Consider the following 7,891-nt stretch of genomic DNA (forward strand, 5'->3'; position numbering starts at 1 on the left):
CTTTAGCTACTCCATTCCCTAAACTGTACTTTACATCCCCACTGTTTCCTGTAATTACCTATTTGTACTTCTTAATCCCCTCATCTCTTCACACATTCTCTCCCACCCTCCCATCTGGCAACAATCTGATAGCTAACTTCTTTTCTCTTCCTGCTTTTAAGAGTTTCTCTTTATCTTTAACCTTTGCCCTTTTAATTATGTGTCTTGGAGTGGGCCTCTTTGCATCCATCATAATTGAGGCTCTCTGTGCTTCCTGGACTTGCATGCCTATTTCCTTCACCTACCTAGGGGAGTTCTCTTTCACTATTTTTTTAGACAGAGTTCCAAATTCTTGCTCTTTCTCTTTTCCTTCTGGCATCCCTATGATGTGAATGTTGGACTTCTTGAAGTTGTCCCAGAGGCTGTTTATCCTACCCTCTTTTTTTTGGTTTCTTTTTTCTTCTTATTGTTCTGCATGGTTGTTTTTTGCTTCCTTGTGTTCCAAATCATTGATCTGATGCTTAGCTTCATCCACTCTACTACTGTTTCCCTGTAAATTGTTCTGTATTTCAATTAGTGTGTCCTTTATTTCTGACTGGGTCTTTTTTATGTTGCTGAGGTCCTTACTGGGTTCCTTAAACATCCTTTTAACCAGTGTTTTGAATTCTGATTCTGATAAATTGCTTATCTCCATTTCATTTAGCTTTTTTTCTGGAGTTTTGATCCGTCCTTTTATTTGGGCAATGTTTCTTTATCTCCTTGTCTTGGCAACTTCCCTGTGTCTGTTTCTATGTATTAGGAAGAGCTGCTATGACTCAGTGTCTTGGTAGTGTGGCTTAATGTAGTACGTGTCCTCCGGGGTCCAGTGACACAGCCTCCCCTATCACCCAAGCTGGGTATTCGAGGAGCTCCCTTCAGGTGCTCCTTGAATACACTCTAGACTCATAGTTGAGCCTTAGTTGCTGTTGGCAGATCAATGGGAGGGATTCATTCAGGCCAGTCAGCTGTAAGGATTGACTGTGACCACTTACCACCAATCTCCACCCTCCATTGAGGATCAGCAGTGCAGGGGCAGGGTGCTGGTGCTCCAATGTGGTCTGTAGTTGTCCACTGGATGCTCTTCCCCTGGGGTTTCCTGGGTGCTGCAGGCCAAGATCAGCCCTCACCTGTGTTTCGCCTGAGCTATAAAGCAATCTGAGATGGCTGCTACTTGTGCTGGGCTTGGAGATTTCTAAGTGAAGCCTCTATCTGGCTGCCTCTAGGGCTCACTGAAACCAGCTGTTGCTTGTTTGATAGGATTTAGAGCCAAGACCAGCCATTCTTATGGAAAAGCAGTTTGGGTGGGCTCAATTAACTACTTTGAAAATTATAGCCAAACAAACTACAAACATGGTAATGGTCTATGTTTGGGTGATGTCTCTTGCACATGCTTCCATGAAAACAAGAAAAACAATGGAAAAACCAAAGAAGCTATTTCCACATAAGGCACAGGACAAAATCAACCACATTTACATATTGAAGATGAAAATGAGTGTTTTTTTGGCTTTGTTTGTTTTGCTATTATATGTCTATAGATTAAAGGGACTCAAGCGTATTATCCATGACAGAAAATTACTGTTATACAAAATAAAATTGTTAATTCTAACTTTTATTCTTATACAATTTGAAGAATAGAGTTGAAATGATTGCTATAAGTTTGAATGTTGGTAAGAACTAGACTATAATATAATGCAATGCAGTGGTGAGCTGAGTGAGTACATTTGAAAATGAAGTCACAGACATGATTTTTCTCTATATTTTTTGTTTGTTCGGAGAAAATTATAAAGTCAGCAAGCAGTCCTGGATGAAAGAACAAATAAAATAGGTGGATCGGATAGTTAAGATGAGGAATAACCCTGGCCAGGTGGCTGAGTTGATAGGAGCATCTTCCAGTACACCAAAAGTTTGCAGGTCCAGTCCCTGGTAAGAGCACTTTCGGGGGGCAATCTATGTCTGTCTGTCTGTCTCTCTCTCCCTCTTCCCCCTCCCCTCTACCCACCCTTCCCTTCTCTCTCAAATAAGAAACATATCTTTGAGTAAGGATTTCTTTAAAAGATAAGAAACAAAAATATGTTTAGAGTTAAAAATGGACAGTGGTTTATTCTGCAGCAAGAAGAGAAAACGATGGTGAATGGGAACTGCCAGAGCGGGGATTTCTCTCCCGGCCTGTCACACCTCCTCTACTGCTGAGGTCTGCGTTTTCCACTCAGGCTTTTTTACAGAGGCCTTTTGAAGGACATCTTCAGCTAATGTGAGAAAAAACTTTCCGATATTTATATTTGATTTTTCACTAGTCTCAGAAAACCTAACACCATGCTCCCTTGCAATCTGTTCTCCTTCTTCCGCAAGTACAACTCTGACCATCCCTATCACACTTCTTTCCTAACGCATTCTTTTCACATGTTCACTGGCATGCTCATCTATGCTTCTAAACCAGTTACTGATGTTTTCAAACATTTACTATTGGTGAAGTCATATACTAGCATGATACCCATTGCTCCTCAGTAATAGGAGGTTGTGATGGTATGAAATTGCTCCTGGACTGCCGTATCTCATATCTGTAGATTGATCTTCTTCCCTTGTAATTTGACTGTTTTACTCTTAAAGTCTATTTGTATGGTAGAAATAAAGGTGGTATCAAAGGCATCATCCCAATCACATAAAAGGACACCAGTCTTCCCCACTCCAGAGTCCCATATCAGGAGCAGCTAGAGACCCCAAGGGTAAATAGATCCCTTTCACTATGGCCAACTCTTCTTCACTCGGGCATTCTCGGGCCACAGGACCCAGGAAGCATGGGGAAAAGTAGGACTCAAAAGGGCGTGGGCAACCTAGTAATGTCCTCATCCAGGAAGCACCAACTGGGGTGGCATCCTGTGGTCTCAGAGCAGCAACCAGGCTCCACAGCCTCTCCCGGCCCTCAGGGCCCCCCTACCACCTCAGGGCTGTTCCCAGTCCTACCTGGCAAGTAAGCAAGCTCGGCCATGGAGGGAGCAATCCAGGCAAGAGTGAGGACAGTCTCTCCAGAGCAGAAACTCCACACTGTGACAGAGTGATGGCAGAGAAGGAGGACTCCAAGCTGGGGAGGTCAGATTCATAGCCACAGGAAACTGAGCCCTACCTCCCCAGAGCCACTTTTCTACTTGCTCTCATACTGGCATGCCTATTTCCTTTCTTCTCCTCATTTGGGGATTTGCTCGTTGTTCTTTTTCTACTTCCTTTAAGTGTAAAGTTAGATTTTTTAAAATATTTTTCTTGTTTCTTGAGATAGGCCTGTAATGCTATGAATTTTCCTCTATAGACTGCTTTTGCTATGTCCAGTAGATTAATTCTATATCTGGTAAATTACTTGCTACATTTCATTTAGCTATTTTTCTGGGGAGTCTCCTGTTCTTTCATTTGAGGCATGTTTTTTGTCTCCCCATTTTGGCCACCTCTTTGTGATAGATAAGTTCTATATATTAGGTAGATCTTCTATGACTCCCCATCTTGGCAAGATGGCCTTATATAGTAGGTGTCCTGTGAGATTCACTGGCACTCTCTCCTTGAACACCTGAGCTGGGTGCTCCAGGAGTGTCCCTTGTGTGGGTTAGTGGGCCCTTCTATTGTGACTGAGTCTTGATTTCTATTGGCCCAATGGTGCATGGGATTGACCCTCAGGTTGGCCGACTGTGAGGATCAACCCCAACCACAGGGTACAAGCTTCTGTGCAGGTGCTGACCACATGAAGCAGAATTCACCTCAGCAGAGTCTGGTGCCTACTGAGATCTCTCTTTGGATATGCCACTTGTGAAGCTAATTGGGTCCTGTTCTGATGTTGTCTGGAGCTGTTTGGAGGCCTCCTGGGAGGGACTCTGGTATGAACAAATGTCAGACACTGCCTGTGACTGGCCCTTGGCAACCTGTTGGGAGCTATAAAGCAATCCAAAGTTTGTGGGTGCTTCTGCTTGGCCTGGGTTTTGGTGGGATGGATTAAGCTGCACAAAACGGCTGACTTTTTCCAGCACTTGGCCTGGGTGGCAGATCAGCAAAAGTCCCAAGGAACACTGAGAGTTACCTCTGTCTGCCTTTGCCTCTGCCTCTGCTTCTGCCTGCTGGCTCCCTGTTAGGCTCAGTCACTAAAAGAGCCATTAGGGTGCTCCAGTTGCATGAGGTACATTCTCAGTGAATCACTAGGTTGGGGCAAGTGGTGTGCACCAGATCTATACACACTCAAACTTGTTTCAGTGCTGGGTCTGAGGCTACTCAGCAAATTCCCCAGGGTATGCCAAGTCTAGCTACCACCTGCTTGGTGCTTGCATATCTTGGTGGTGGGATAGGGTCTCAAGGAGTCATCAGGGTGAGGCCATCAGAGTTTATGAGGCCCAAACAAACCAAGATTTGGCTGTGTGAAGGGAGGGCTCTGCAGCACTCAGGCATGCAAGGGAAAAATGTTCCCCATCCTAGTGCCAGAACCATCTATCTCAGATTCTGCCAGGAGCCTGATCACAGCAGGATGGGGCCACTGGGGGTTCGGAGAGGAGATGGTGCTGGTCAGGCTCTGGGGAAGGGAGGGAGAGTGCCCTCCTCCCCAGAGCCACACCGCTCAGTCACTGACACCCCTGGGTCTGCCCAGACCTCCACACCCCGGCCCTGGCAGCTGGCTCCTCAGCAGGGCACACTCCACAGGGGGGGGGCATCTTGTCCGTTTCTTGACATTGTCTTTGGAAGCGCATAAGTTTTAAATTTTGATTAAGTCTTGGTTATCAATATTTTCTTTTATGGTTTGTGCTTTTGATATCTAAAGAGAGCTTTCTCTAACCCAGTGTCACAAAGATTTTCTTCTGTGCTTTCTTCTAGAGGTTTTACAGTTTTAGGTTTTACACTTGGGCCCATTTCTAGATAGTGTTCATATGTGGTGCAAGCTACAAATAGAGGTGGGTTTTGTTTTTGGTTTTTGGTTTTTATTACATCAGGATATCTAATTCTATCACCATTTGTTGAAAAGACTATTCTCCCTCCATTAAGTTATGTAGAAACTTTGTAGATCTTATTTTGTAGATTCCATTGGATTATTGACATAGATGATCTTGTTGTCTGCCAGTATACACAGTTTTACCTTTTTCTTCCCAATCTAGATGACACATTTCTTTTTCTTGTCTCTTACACTGAATGGGACCTCCAGTATAATGTTGGATAGGAGTGATGAGAAAACCATCCTTGTTTTGTTCCTGATCTTAAGGAAAAATAATTCAATATTTTACCACTAAATATGATATTAGCCATAAGTTTGTAGATGCCAGTTATGGTTAATTTTATGTGTCAGCGTGAGTGTCTTGAGGCTGTACAGATGGCTGGTAAAACTTCTTCTCTGGCTATTTCTGTGAGAGTGTCCCAGAAGAGATCAACAGTTGAATGGGTAGACTAAGTAAAGGTCACCCTTGCCAAGTCTGGGTGACCATCATTCAACCTGTTGAGTATCTGAATAGAACAAAAAGGCAGGCCTGCCTGCTTGACCCAAGACATCCATCCTTTACCCCCAGACACTGACACTCCTGGTTATTGGGTGTTTTGATTCAGACCAGGACTTGCACCACTGACCTCCCAATTTCCAGGTCTTTGGATTTGGACTAGATTATGCCACCTGTTTTCCAGGTTATCCAGCTTGCAGACAGCAGACTGTCAGACTTCTCAGCATCCACAACTGCACGAGCCAATTCCTAATATGTATATTCTCCCACTGGTTCAGTTTCTCTTGGGAAACCCTAATATAATACCTTTCATCAGAATTAGGGTATACTCTTCTATTCCTAGTTCTCTGAGAGTTTTTATCTTGAATCTATATCAAATTTTGACAAATTCTTTGTCATCTTCAATTTTCTATGGTTATAAAATAGTCCTAATTGATGAACATATGTGTTGCTCACAAATTTGCTATTACAAATGAAGTTGTGATGAGTGGCACCACACTGATACCTTTTCATGTGTGTCTTCAAGATGAATTTCCAGGAGCAGAAGTATTGGGAAAGAATGTGTATTTATAATTTTCTATAATGTGTATTAGCAACTGCCCTCCATGGGGATCATACGAGTGTACATTCCCACTGCCAATGTGGGAAGTTCTTGTTTCCTTTCAGGGTTGCTATCAAAGTGTATTTTTAAACTTTAGGTTTTTCCCAATCTAAACTGGTAAAAAGTTGCTTTAAAATTTATCTCTTATTATGAGTGACAAGGACTATTTTTTATCTGTTTAAGAGCCTTTTGTGTTTATTTTCCAATTCCCATCTTTTGTCCTTTTCTTTGTGTGTGTGTGAGAGAGAGAGAGAGAGAGATTTTTTCATTAATTTTTAGGAACTTTTTAATATATCTTTTTTTTGGTCAATTTGTTATTTTTTGACTTTGCTTTTGGTGTGTGTATAAAAGCTATCTGTCAGCTTATCTTTAAAAAGTCACATTCTTTCCATTATTTTTTTCTGTGGACACATGGGAATGTGGCCTAAGAGAAACACTGTAATTTTATCAATTTCTTTGACAAATCATTTTGTGAAAAGTGGTGACCCTTACAACAACAGCGTGCTGACTCCTGCTAATTTCTTTCACAGAAAGTAGTCAGCATAACTTAAGTGCTTCTTCTTTCACTCCTTACATCATACCTTTAGGATTAGAAGAGCAGTAAAGGTCAAGGAACACCATGCCACTCTTTGGTGCACATGGAGTCAGAATGTACCCTCTGATCCAAGGTCGTCTTACAATCATTAGCAGCCCAGTTTCAGATAAAATGCTCCGCATCTCTGAAAGTATGCTCGCCATTGGCACCATAGCCCAGCCACATGTGGTAGTAGAGAACTCCTAGGGCCTTACTTTACAGCCCAGACTCTCCAGCTTACAGACTTCCAAGAGCCTAATTTCCTAGCTCTTACTTGGATATCAAAGTGCTGAGTTGACAGGCATGCACTCAACCAGCTCTTTATTTAACTTGTACTGCCGTTGCCCTCAGTATAGGACACCATCTCACATGATGTTGCCACGTACAATGATAAAAGAAAGTTTTTTATGATTAGTATTTATGATATAGCGTTATGACATATCTTCCTTCCTTCTTTCTAACTTCTGTTTTCTATTGCTTTTTTTAAAACCCCCAACTCAACTCACCCCCGCTTTCCTTAGCTTTTTTGGGTCAGTATCTTGGTTCCTTTTTATTTGTTTCTTCTTAGTACATATAGGAAAATTTCTTCCTAGAGATAGTTTTGCTCATGTTCGTTACATTCCTGCGAAATTCTGTGTAATGAATCACAGAATGTATTTTTAGAACATCCTAAATGTTCTGTTCCTTTTGCCTGCTCAAACTTGCCAATGACACCATGACCCTAGCACCTTACAAAATGCCTGCATTTAATAGTGCATAATAAAATTTGTCAATTTGGATTGACCCAGCACTTTTCCTCCTTTGTCCCCCCAGATGTTGATAATATTGTTTGTCGCAACCCACCACCAAAGTGTGAAGCACCCAAGATGTCAAGGTTTCCTGACTGAGTCCCCCAGAAGCCAGTACAGCCTATAAAAACTGCCAGAGACCCCAGCGCACTAAGACCTTGCTGGGAAAATGTTGGGCCAAAGTTCCCACCAGCCCCCACACCATAGATCCCAATCTAGCCACCCACAGAGCAGTGCCTTGTCCCCAACTCTCAGCCACACCTCCATAAGGGCCAGCCTACGAGACAGCAGGAGACACAGACGCATGGCAGAACTCAGAGTTGTCTGTCTTCTCTCTCCTGGCCCCATGTCCATGATGTGCTCTGTGTATTCCAGTTCTCTTTTGCCTTAGGAAAATTTTTCCTCCCAAAAGATTTCTGGTGGACCACCCCCAAGTGCTCTGATATGTCCAACAGGCTTA

At 42.8% G+C, this 7,891-nt stretch overlaps 1 pseudogene; it reads right to left on the minus strand.

Annotated features, from left to right (window-relative positions):
* Positions 1 to 2,116: 2,116 nt before the first annotated feature.
* LOC119054751 (ras-related protein Rab-10-like) lies at positions 2,117 to 6,807 on the minus strand (annotated as a pseudogene).
* Between the last annotated feature and the right edge of the window lie 1,084 nt (positions 6,808 to 7,891).

Source organism: Artibeus jamaicensis, unplaced genomic scaffold, assembly GCF_021234435.1.
Source record: "Artibeus jamaicensis isolate MK-2021 breed Jamaican fruit bat unplaced genomic scaffold, CSHL_Jam_final contig_477, whole genome shotgun sequence".
NCBI classification, from domain to species: domain Eukaryota; kingdom Metazoa; phylum Chordata; class Mammalia; order Chiroptera; family Phyllostomidae; genus Artibeus; species Artibeus jamaicensis.